Source organism: Mytilus edulis, chromosome 6, assembly GCF_963676685.1.
Source record: "Mytilus edulis chromosome 6, xbMytEdul2.2, whole genome shotgun sequence".
Classification (NCBI taxonomy): Eukaryota; Metazoa; Mollusca; class Bivalvia; order Mytilida; family Mytilidae; genus Mytilus; species Mytilus edulis.
In genome coordinates, this window is record NC_092349.1 from 18,209,212 (window position 1) to 18,221,228 (window position 12,017).

General features: G+C 31.2%; 1 long non-coding RNA gene across 1 annotated transcript; it reads right to left on the minus strand.

Annotated features, from left to right (window-relative positions):
- Positions 1-6,093: 6,093 nt before the first annotated feature.
- Positions 6,094-8,467, minus strand: LOC139527273 (uncharacterized). Its single transcript, XR_011665316.1, has 2 exons — positions 8,385-8,467; positions 6,094-6,582 (listed from the first exon to the last, which is right to left on the minus strand). It is a non-coding gene; the product is annotated as an uncharacterized lncRNA (long non-coding RNA).
- Between the last annotated feature and the right edge of the window lie 3,550 nt (positions 8,468-12,017).

A 12,017-nucleotide genomic window follows, 5' to 3' on the forward strand; every position in this document is an offset into this window, starting at 1 on the left:
TATATTTTCATAAACAATAAAGTAAACGTTCATTCTTTGTAAAAAAATCTTTATATTGTGTCAATCAGGAAACAGAAGTTAAGGTAAACAAATGTGGCTGACTCGATCGGCTGCCGAGACATACGGGGTCGTTTTAGCAAACAAAATAAGCATAGATTTGAATTAAAAACACAAATTTCAAACATATACAAAAATAACCTATTTCCTATCCAAAAAACATTGGCCAATTAAAAGTTGATTAAGTATAATCCTTTGTTTGCATAAGTTTTCTTCCTATTCCCACATGAAATTTTAACTTTTCTTACCAGATTTATAAAAAAGTGGGAATAGGAGGAATGAACCGTTTAAATAATGTTGAATATCTTATTTATTTATGATTATTTTTCTATAATTTTTTTTTGCATTAAATATCTATCTCTACCATAATATGTAAAAATAATATATATAACAGCACTCCTTCTAGTCCTTAGTGGCATTGAATAGGTCTTTCGTGCACTAAGGAGTCCTTAGCAGTGTTTAGACGCACCGTTCACTTTTACGATTCTAGACCAAAATAAAATTTGAATTTTGAGATATTGAGAAAAATCTAGGAATACACAAATTTTTGATGAAACCATGCACCAAATTCAGTAGTCCTACATTATAAACTCTGTCTCTCCATCTAAAATTTCTATGCCATACTTTGTTATTACAATAAACAAATGACCTTTCATGAAATCAAGAGATATGAGTTGTAAATATAGAGAAATATGATTTTTGTTGATTATGGTTGAAAGAAGTCTATTTACAGGGCTGCAAAACAGCTATTATAAGGTACATAATGGTTTGTATCAAATCTGAACTTTTTTGTTCCAATGGTAACCAAAAGCAGATCAAGTGTAAATTAACTATCTAACTATTATTCAAACTCCATTATTTATATGTATCCAATACAAAAACCATGTATTTGATGCTGATTCTGAAATAATTCAGCAATTTCAGACCGGTTGCTAGGGCTTTTGTTTCGGTTGCTAGGGCTTTTGTTTTGGTTGCTATGGTCTTTCAGCCACTTAAATTAAAGCTTATATATTTTTTATCATTTTCAAACAAATCATAAGTTTTATTGTCTGTTAAATTACATTAATATAAAAAAAATAGCAAAAATTTTGATAATGAACAAGTATTGTGTTTTGTCATTTTTATGAATTTTACCAATTTTTGTTGCCATGGTAACAAAAAAATAAAAAAAAAACAGATGTTTTTTTCCTGTTTTTAATAATTCAATGTATGAACTTTAAGATGTAATCATAGTTTATAATGAACTTGTCTGCTCAATGTCAATTTTTCTCGATTTAAAGTATGATATTTAAGCTATTTTCAGAAAATGTCAAAATACAGATTTTTGCATCTTTTTAAATACCATTTTAGCCTAATATAAAAAAAATTTTCACAACCTCGACATCAAAATATAAACTTCAAATAATGCCTAATTAAATGTTGAAATTATTTTTTTCTCTTGAAATTGTCATTATCATGAAATTGCTGCAACCAAAAAGTAGACATTTTCCAATTTTCATGCCTGATTTCATCATAAATTCCTCAAAAAAATGGCTGCATGTTTCCATAGCAACCGTTCAACAAAATTAAAAAATAAAGCTTGCAAACTCTATTTCAATCTTAGCTAACTACACAAATGTAACTATTATATAAAAGAATAAAGCAGTTCTGAGACATACATGAATCACCCCCTGCCTGGATCTTACAAATAGCTGTACTTTAAAAATTACCTTTTCTTTCCGTAATTATATTCTCTTTTCATATGTATATATATGTACAGTATAAATGTATTTACAACTCAACAAACATACAAACATGACACGGGTTATGTTCTTCTCATATATGTTATGATGGTATGATACTAAACCCCTAACGGGAAGGATTGTGCCTGATGTTCATATGATGAAATCATAATCTTTCAGTCAGTTTAATTAAAGTCTGGAGCTGGCATGTCAGTTAACTGCTAGTAGTCTGTTGTTATTTATGTATTATTGTCGTTTTGTTTATTTTCTTTGGTTACATCTTCTGACATCAGACTCGGACTTCTCTTGAACTGAATTTTAATGTGCGTATTGTTATACGTTTACTTTTCTACATTGGTTAGAGGTATAGGGGGAGGGTTGAGATCTCACAAACATGTTTAACCCCGCCGCATTTTTGCGCCTGTCCCAAGTCAGGAGCCTCTGGCCTTTGTTAGTCTTGTATTATTTTAGTTTCTTGTGTACAATTTGGAAATTAGTATGGCGTTCATTATCAATTCAATTCAATTCAAAGTTTTATTGCCATATAAACTATACAGTTTGTGACATATAACAACACCAACCAGATGCTCCGCAGGGCGTAGCTGTATACGTCCGCAGAGGTTGAACCCTGAACGGTTGGGGCAAGTATGGACACAACATTCAAGCTGGATTCAGCTCTAAATTTGGATTGTGATTAAATAGTTGACACAGCATAGGTTTCTGACACAGAATGAATGTGTTCTAATGAACTTAAAATTTTTGTTTTCTCTTAGAGCAATTCACTATGCTGTTGAATATTAATCCTCTCAAAACAAGAATGTGTCCTCAGTACACGAATGCCCCACTCGCACTATCATTTTCCATGTTCAGTGGACCGTGAAATTGGGGTAAAAACTCTAATTTGGCATTAAAATTAGAAAGATCATATCATAGGGGACATGTGTACTAAGTTTGAAGTCGATTGGACAAAGAAAGATAACTCCAATTAAAAAAAATCTTGCTATTGCACAATATTTTGCAATTAGATATTTCTTGCTTACTATTCTGGACAAAGAAAGATAACTCTAATTAAAAAAAAATTTGCTATTTCACAATATTGTGCAATTAGATATTTCTTGCCATTGTGCAATACTGTGCAATTGAAAAGACTTGCTATTGCACAATACTTAATATAATAATTTTAGATCCTGATTTGGACCAACTTGAAAACTGGGCCCATAATAAAAAATCTAAGTACATTTTTGGATTCAGCATATCAAAGAACCCCAAGATTTCAATTTTTGTTGAAATCAGACTAAGTTTAATTTTGGACCCTTTGGACTTTAGTGTAGACCAATTTGAAAACAGGACCAAAAATGAAGAATCTACATACACAGTTAGATTTGGTATATCAAAGAACCCCATTTATTCAATTTTTGATGAAATCAAACAAAGTTTAATTTTGGACCCCGATTTGGACCAACTTGAAAACTGGGCCAATAATCAAGAATCTAAGTACATTTTTAGATTCAGTATATCAAAGAACCTAACTGATTCATTTTTTGTCAAAATCAAACTAAGTTTAATTTTGGACCCTTTGGACCTTAATGTAGACCAATTTGAAAACGGGACCAACAGTTAAGAATCTACATACACAGTCATGACAGTTAGATTCGGCATATCAAAGAACCCCAATTATTCAATTTTGATGAAATCAAACAAAGTTTAATTTTGGACCCTTTGGGCCCCTTATTCTGTTGGGACCAAAACTCCCAAAATCAATACCAACCTTCCTTTTATGGTCATAAACCTTGTGTTTAAATTTCATAGATTTCTATTTACTTATACTAACGTTATGGTGCGAAAACCAAGAAAAATGCTTATTTGGGTCCCTTTTTGGCCCCTAATTCCTAAACTGTTGGGACCTAAACTCCCAAAATCAATACCAACCTTCCTTTTGTAGTCATTAACATTGTGTTTAAATTTCATTGATTTCTATTTACTTAAACTAAAGTTATTGTGCGAAAACCAAGAATAATGCTTATTTGGGCCCTTTTTTGGCCCCTAATTCCTAAACTGTTGAAACCTAAACTCCCAAAATCAATCCCAACCGTTCTTTTGTGGTCATAAACCTTGTGTCAAAATTTCATAGATTTCTATTAACTTAAACTAAAGTTATAGTGCGAAAACCAAGAAAATGCTTATTTGGGCCCTTTTTGGCCCCTAATTCCTAAAATGTTGGGACCAAAACTCCCAAAATCAATACCAACCTTCCTTTTGTGGTCATAAACCTTGTGTTAAAATTTCATAGATTTCCATTCACTTTTACTAAAGTTAGAGTGCGAAAACTAAAAGTATTCGGACGCCGGACGACGACGACGACGACGACGACGACGCCGACGCCAACGTGATAGCAATATACGACGAAAAATTTTTCAAATTTTGCGGTCGTATAAAAACAAATAAAGACAATAACTAAGTAACTCAATATATATACACAAATTCAGGTAAATATTAAAGGGTCCCCTGTCCTCAGTTCCATTGACTTTTTTATAAAGGATCCTAGTTTATTCACTTGTGTTGGTGTTGATGGGTTAAGTATATATATAATTTTGTCATTGTCAGTGAGATTAGCAAATGAATTACTTTCTCTGTTAATGCAATTAAAATATGTTAATCTAATATTTGAATTATGAGAACAATTTATTAAGAAATGTTTCTCATCATCTAGTACTTTGCATTTTTTGCAAAGTCTCTCTTCGCGAGGAATTTTGGACTAGTATATATTTGTTAAGGGGCCAGCTGAAGGACACCTCCAGGTGCGGGAATTTCTCGCTACATTGAAGACCTGTTGGTGACCCTCTGCTGTTGTTTTTTATTTGGTCGGGTTGTTGTCTCTTTGACACATTCCCCATTTCCATTCTCAATTTTAAATGTATTGCTAATATAACTGTACGTATGTATGATGTGTTGTATTAGACAATTTTTGAAAATGAAAAAAAAAAAGATTATGATACAATGTTGACTGCTGTGCCCTTAATTTTTGTAACATCTTCACCATTTTATTCACCCATTGTGTTAAATGTAATAGAATTTCATGATACTGAAATAAAAGTGAGAGGTTTTATTTCTACTTTTTCTTCAGAAGGAAATGTCTGTCTTAAGTCAAGAATATGACAGGTTTTTATTCTATTCGTTTGATGTGTTTGAGCTTTTGGTTTTTGACATTTGATAAGGAACTTACCAATTTGAAGTTTCCTTGGGGTCCATTATCTTATTATTTCACATTTTTATACTCAGGACTGCTTTTTGATTAAGTTTAATAAGCTTATATCATTCGCTTTTCATTGGGGTCCATGTACATTTTAATTTTATTTTGGTAGGGAGTGATAGTAATGGCGGAAATTATGGAGGATATAATAAATATAACACTGGACACTTTAAATTTGCAAAACACTCATTTGCAAATCCGCCGCCGCCTCAAACAAGAGCTACAATGTCATGAATATAACCAAAATGTGCAGAATTACATGGGATTCAATAATTTCATTGGTTTTCTACTGTTACTATTATATTTATTTTGCTATTTGATTTATAAAAACATGGGATTTTCAATATCCCATGGGACAGGGCAAAATCCCATGGGATTGACCATTATCCCATGGGATTTTGGTAAAATCCCATGGGATTTTTTTTGTCCCATGGGATAATTGTAGTCCCATGGGATATTTGTTGTCCCATTGGACCAAAAAAATCCCATGGGACTTTAATTATCCCATGGGATTTTTAATATCCCATGGGACAAAATAAAATCCTATGGGATAAAAATTATAAATATATAGATATAAATATACAGTATTTAATGTGAATGTAACAATGAATGCTGTTTGGTAGTAAAATGTTTTAAATGTATACAAGATTTTCAATATTTATTAAATATACATGTACATATATTTAATATTTTTTTTCATTTTGTCACAAACATGTTTTTAATTTGTTTATATGACAATAAAGATTATTCTTATTTTGGAATGTATAATAATATTTACAGTCAAAGAGTAAAGTCCTTTCACTGAAACAAAATGATGAAATGTCTAAATAAATGAAAAAATATTGTTTTGAAATCTTTGTCTTGTTTTTTCTACTATGAAAAATAGAACTGAAAAAAATATTTCATATTCTGACTGAATTGTTTACTCTTTTCACGAGGTAAGGTTTTCTTTGTTATAGTTTCATTGCAATACATGAATATGCAAACAATTTGAATTATATACATTTGAGGTGTACATAATGGTATGCTTATATTTGCAAATTTATAATATAAACACTTTCTGTGAAAGTTTTTGTTTTCTTTTTTCCCAACTTGCTATGTACAATTATTCAGTCCACTATATAAGAGTCAAGTCAATAAATTATTTCATCCACCAGAATATTCCTGCAATTCTTAGACAAAACATTTTTTCAATCTGTTCTTCAAAGATCTTCTTCGTACATCTTTATTGGATGGAGCAATTCAAATGAGAAGACAAAGCAAGTTTATTTGAACAACATACTAATATTTTGTTCATTCGTTCCTTCTTTCAATTGATAATTACATTTTTGCATTTATATGATCAAGTTCTTGTGCATCTATGATCGTGATGATATGACTCCTATTTGTTTATAGTCATTATGTTGAAATTTCCCCTTTCTAATAAATGTAGGAAAAAACACGTTCCATTTCAAATTAATAAAAAAGTCGCACTATGAAGAAAAATATCAACTTTAAGTTTTCTGTTCAGTATTGATCTGTTGTATGATGACCATGAAAACTGAGATGTCTGACCTACAAATACACAAAACTCAAAAATTATAAGTGAAGAGAGCAATAAAATGGCTATGTTATCATGTTTATGAACATTATGATAAACTTTCATTTGAATATATATTCATTGTTAGTACTCTTATTTCAGTGCTTTGTGTCTATGATTTACATATTATTGGTTGTTGTTTGGTTCCGTGTTGCAGTCTTTTGAATTAAGCCCATTGCAACAAATGTTTACAATTTGTTCAAATGTTGTGTTGTTATTAAAACCACTGTCCGGTATAGGGTTTGCTCATTGTCAAAGGCTGTACAGTGAACTATTTTTGTTAAATTAAGGCAGCTTGCGGGTCTAAATCAATTTTTTTTCTTAATATATGATTTCGCTATATTTTTCTATAAATGAACTTTATCTTATACTTAATAGAAAAATAAAAAAAATTAAAATGGGGTCACCGTTCATTTACGCTCTCAATCTGCCTTCGAAAGAAACATACATTTTTGTAAAGGTACTTTTTTTTCTGTTGAACTAATACATGTAATAGGAGAAATAGAGGTAATATCGAAAATAAAAAAAGAACTAAATTACAGAAATCGCTTATATTTTATAATAGTTTAGTTTAAGTACAGCTTATTTGAAAATGATAATAAACAAGAATGTGTCCAAAGTACACTGATGCCCCACTCGCACTATCATTTTCCATGTTCAATGGACTGTAAATTTGGTAAAAAATCTAATTTGGAATTAAATTTAGAAAGATCATACCATAGGGAACATGTGATCTAAGTTTCAAGTGGATTGGACTTCAACTTCATCAAAAACTACCTTGACCAAAAACTTTAACCTGAAACTCGCACTTTGATTTTCTATGTTCAGTGGACCGTGAAATTGGGGTCAAAAGTCTAATTTGGCTTTAAAATTAGAAAGATCATATCATAAGCAACATGTGTACTAAGTTTTGAAGTTGATTGGACTTCAGCTTCATCATAAACTACCTTGACCAAAAACTTTAATCTGAAGCGGGACAGACGGACGGATGAACGGACGGACGAACGGACAGTTGAACGAACAAACAGACCAGAAAACATAATGCCCCTCTACTATCGTAGGTGGGGCATAAAAATATAGGTCACCAATGAGTTAAAAAAGATATTACAATTGCACCAAAGGGAGATAATTTGGAGCTTTTTCAATGATATATACATTTTAAAAGTCATCTTGGGCCAAAACGAATTGATTGTTTTGAATGATTTGTGTACCATATGATAACATGGATAAAGTAACAACTACTAAAGTTATAAATAAAATGAGTTATGAAAAAAAAATATTTTAAATATTTTTCTGAAATTTGTATACCCTAGAGCCTCCTTAAATGTCATTTGATCTCTATTGGAGAAAAGTCTCATATTGGAAATCAGACTGCTAAGTGCTTCTTATTTTTATATCAACACAGCCATATTATACCTGTCCAATATCAGGAGCTTGTACATAGTTCAGTGGTTGAAGTTGGTTCATATCGGTCATTTTTGTTTTTCATAATTTTTTGTTTTTATAAATTAGTCTGGTATATTTGAAGTTTGAATTGATGCTTTGTTTCAAATTTTGTTAGTGTTGTCTTTTATAGATTACTATCACATGTATAGGGTATGGGTTTTCTCATTACTTACAGGTCATCAATGGCCTCTAATAAGTAATTACAATGCTTACATCCACTAAATTAAATTCTGTTGGATAGTTTTCTCATTCATCATACATTGTCATACCACATCTTATTTTAATAAATATTTAATCATTATGACCAAAACTTTTATAACAGTGGACATACCATTTAGGCTTTGTTGACCTCTGTAAATCTATGTTTGTTGATAATTTCTTCTGTTTAAAGTTTCCCTTTATCTTTAATGTTCTTGCCCTACACATTTATAAAAGGGTAAATATTATCATTTAATAAACTAAAAACAAAAATAACTACTATTACATAATTAGTAGGCAACTGAACATTTTGCCTCATTTGTATATAACATCGACTTGCTCATCATTCTTGCTGTTTAATATTATCATTATTCTATGAAAATGAGGTCACAGTAAAATTAACCTTGGCAGACAAACATCTTCTTATTTTTATATGATACCTTGTAGTGATTCCGTACAACAACAAGTAGACCTATGCTTATGCATGTTATAATATCTGATAAAATGACAAAACCAAGAAAACTTATCATTAACCAAAGAACCATAAAATGCAGTCATGGTTATATAAATCTGCCAGACAGACATGCACACCTTACAATTGTTATATATCCACCAAATTTAATCTACCTGTAACTTTAAACATATGATAAACTGACAAAACTATGCAGTGTTTCATTGACCAATGAACCATGAAAATGAGGTCAAGGTCATATAAAATATGGTAGACAGACATGTGCATCTTACAATCATTCCATTCAATAAATAAAGGGGCCTTATTGCTTACAGTATCTGGAAAATAGACCAAACCACAAAAAATAAACATTTTCAAAGTTCCTTATACCCTGCCAATTAAGAGATAACTGTCATGACTGTATTGTTTTTGAAGCTTTGCGGACGTCCATCGGTAGTTTTACTGTCGCAAATTTAGTTTACCTGGCGACGCGTAGCGGAGACAGGTAAAAGGAAATTTGCGACAGCAAAACTACCGATGGACGTCCGCAAAGCTTCAAATACAATACAGTTATCTCTATTCTAATGCAATTAAATTTTAATCATTATTTCAGTGTAAAATCTTCATTATAGAAATTTCCGCGAAAAGAAGTTATCTTCTTTGTTCCCTACACTAGGTGACGTCATAGGTATGCTTCTGGCGTCGAACATAAACACCGGGGGTTTTCGGGCTTCTGTGCCGCTTCAAAATGTAATAAAATTTGATAAAAAGAAGATTTTTATTTGCAACATGTGAGTATTTTGGCTTATTATTGTAGAAATTACATGTCAATACATTCAGCAATTCAAAATGTCGGCTTCCTTAGTTACAGACAAGGAGATAGAGAATTTTACGCTTAATGTCATTCAATCAGAACCATTGATACAAAATAATTGCATTAGAATTTGTCATGGATGTGCCTGTTCCAAGTCAGGATCCTATAATTCAGTGATTGTCGTTTGTTTATGTGTAACATATCTGTTTTTCCATTTTTATATGCCCGTCAAAATTTTGACGGGACGTATTATGGTATACAAATGTCCGGTGTCCGTCCGTCTGTCCGTCTGTCCGGCGTAAACATGTTGCACCGTAACTTGAGAACGACTTATCCAAATTTCATGAAACTTAATATAGTTGTTTCTTATGATGGTCAAATGATCTGTATACCTTTTGGTGAAAATAAGATTTAAATTTTTTGAGTTACGGCACTTTGTAACTATGTTTTTTTTCACATGTCGCACTGTATCTCAAAAACGTTTCTTGATTATTGCTCAAAACTTTACACACTTCTTAGTTATATTAATCTTAATATCTGTATACTTTTTGGTGATGATTCAAAATTTCATTTTTGAGTTTTTGAGTATTTTGTAAAAAAGGGGGAGGTTTTTTTTACATATGTCACGCCGTATCTCAAAAACGATTTATGATTATTGCTTAAAACTTTACACACTTCTTTGTTATATTAATCTAAAGATCTGTATACTTTTTGGTGATGATTCAAAATTTCATTTTTGAGTAATTGAGTATTTTGTAAAAAAGGGGAGGGTTTTTTTTTACATGTCGCGCCGTATCTCAAAAACAATTTATGATTATTGCTTGAAACTGTACACACTTCTTTGTTATACTAATTTAAAGATCTGTATACTTTTTGGTTTGATTCAAAATTTTATTTTAGTGATATTTGTAAAAAAAAAACAGGGTGGGGGGGAGGGGGGTTTCACATGTCCCGCCGTGTCTCAAAAACAATAAATGGTTATTGCTTAAAACTTCCTCAGAAACTATTTATGATTATTGCATAAAACTTCCACTCAAGAAGTCGGGCGTATCATGCGCTCATGGCGCAGCTGTTTATTTGCACATAAATTAGGTCGTCAGTTGTCTCGTTTGAATTGTCATTACTGGACCTTTTATAGCTGACTATGCAGTATGGGTTTTGTTCATTGTTGAAGGCTGTATGGTGACCTTGTGTTGTTAATTTCTGTTTCATTTGGTCTCTTTTTTATATTGTCCAATGTATTATGAAAATAAAGTAAAATGACATATGCACCTAGTTGACCTTTTGCTAATTTGAAAATAAGAAAGTAGAAAAACTGGCAAAAAAAAAAGTAACATTAAGCAATGAACCATAAAAATGAGGTCAAAATTGAATAAAAGTAAAAACATGCCAGACTAACATGTACATCCCTAAAAATGTTCATACAACAAATATACTTGACATGTGGCATACAATATTAGAAAACCTGACCAAAACACAAAAAATTAACAATAACCACTGAACCATGAAAACAAGGTCAAGGTCAGATGAAACTTGCCAGTTGGACATGCATACCTTACAATCATTCCATACAATAATTAAAAGTAAATAAAGTAGACACATTGTTTAGGCCACGGTTTTTTAATTTGATGGTTTACGGATTTTCCCCATGAAAAAGTCGGGTCGGTCGGTCGGGAAAAAAGAAAGAAAAAAAATCATCTTTGAAGACAGAAAAATATGCAAAATCAATATATATTTCACCTTTCTAACAATATGTTTGTTATGCTATTTTATCATCATTTCTTAAATGTTAGTTCGATGAAATATTATTGCTCAACTGTTATAAACATCGCATGACATTGTCTAATAATTTACAGTAAAAAAAGGGGGGTGCACGGACAAAGACGAAATTAAATCGTCATTTCAGAAACAAGAAAAATAAATTCGCGTAGCTCTTTATCAATTCCAGAAAACTTGGTGAATAATATAATGATCTTCAAGCACGAAAACTGATAAAGAAAAAATGTAAAAACGTCGTACGAAAATAAGTTTCAACACACGTGTCAAAAACCTAATAGACTCGTCCACTGGAAAACGAGATTATCGGGTTAATCTGTTGTCTCGCATTCCCGTTTTTTTATCCAAATGGACGATAATTTTTTTATTATCTATGAAACAAGAAAATTCCCAATGATTTGTTAATATTCAGTACTTCAACTTGATGCCTTTACCCTATCCACATTTGGACAAGTCCATTTCTATGAGATGATGCATCTTACGGACTGATGACAAATAAGGGAAACGAACTTATTGTGTAATTGGTTTTAAACACAAGTTCGTTCCGCAATATTATTTGCGCAAACGACATTTCAAGGTCATTTATAATTGATTTGTCTATTTTTAGAAACGTAAACTGGAAGTTTTATTTTTTCACAACAGAAAGTGTTATCAATTTTGTTAGTGATTAATGCATTTCATTTCATAAAAAAAATTATTTAATTATTTTTCAGGGATAATGCATT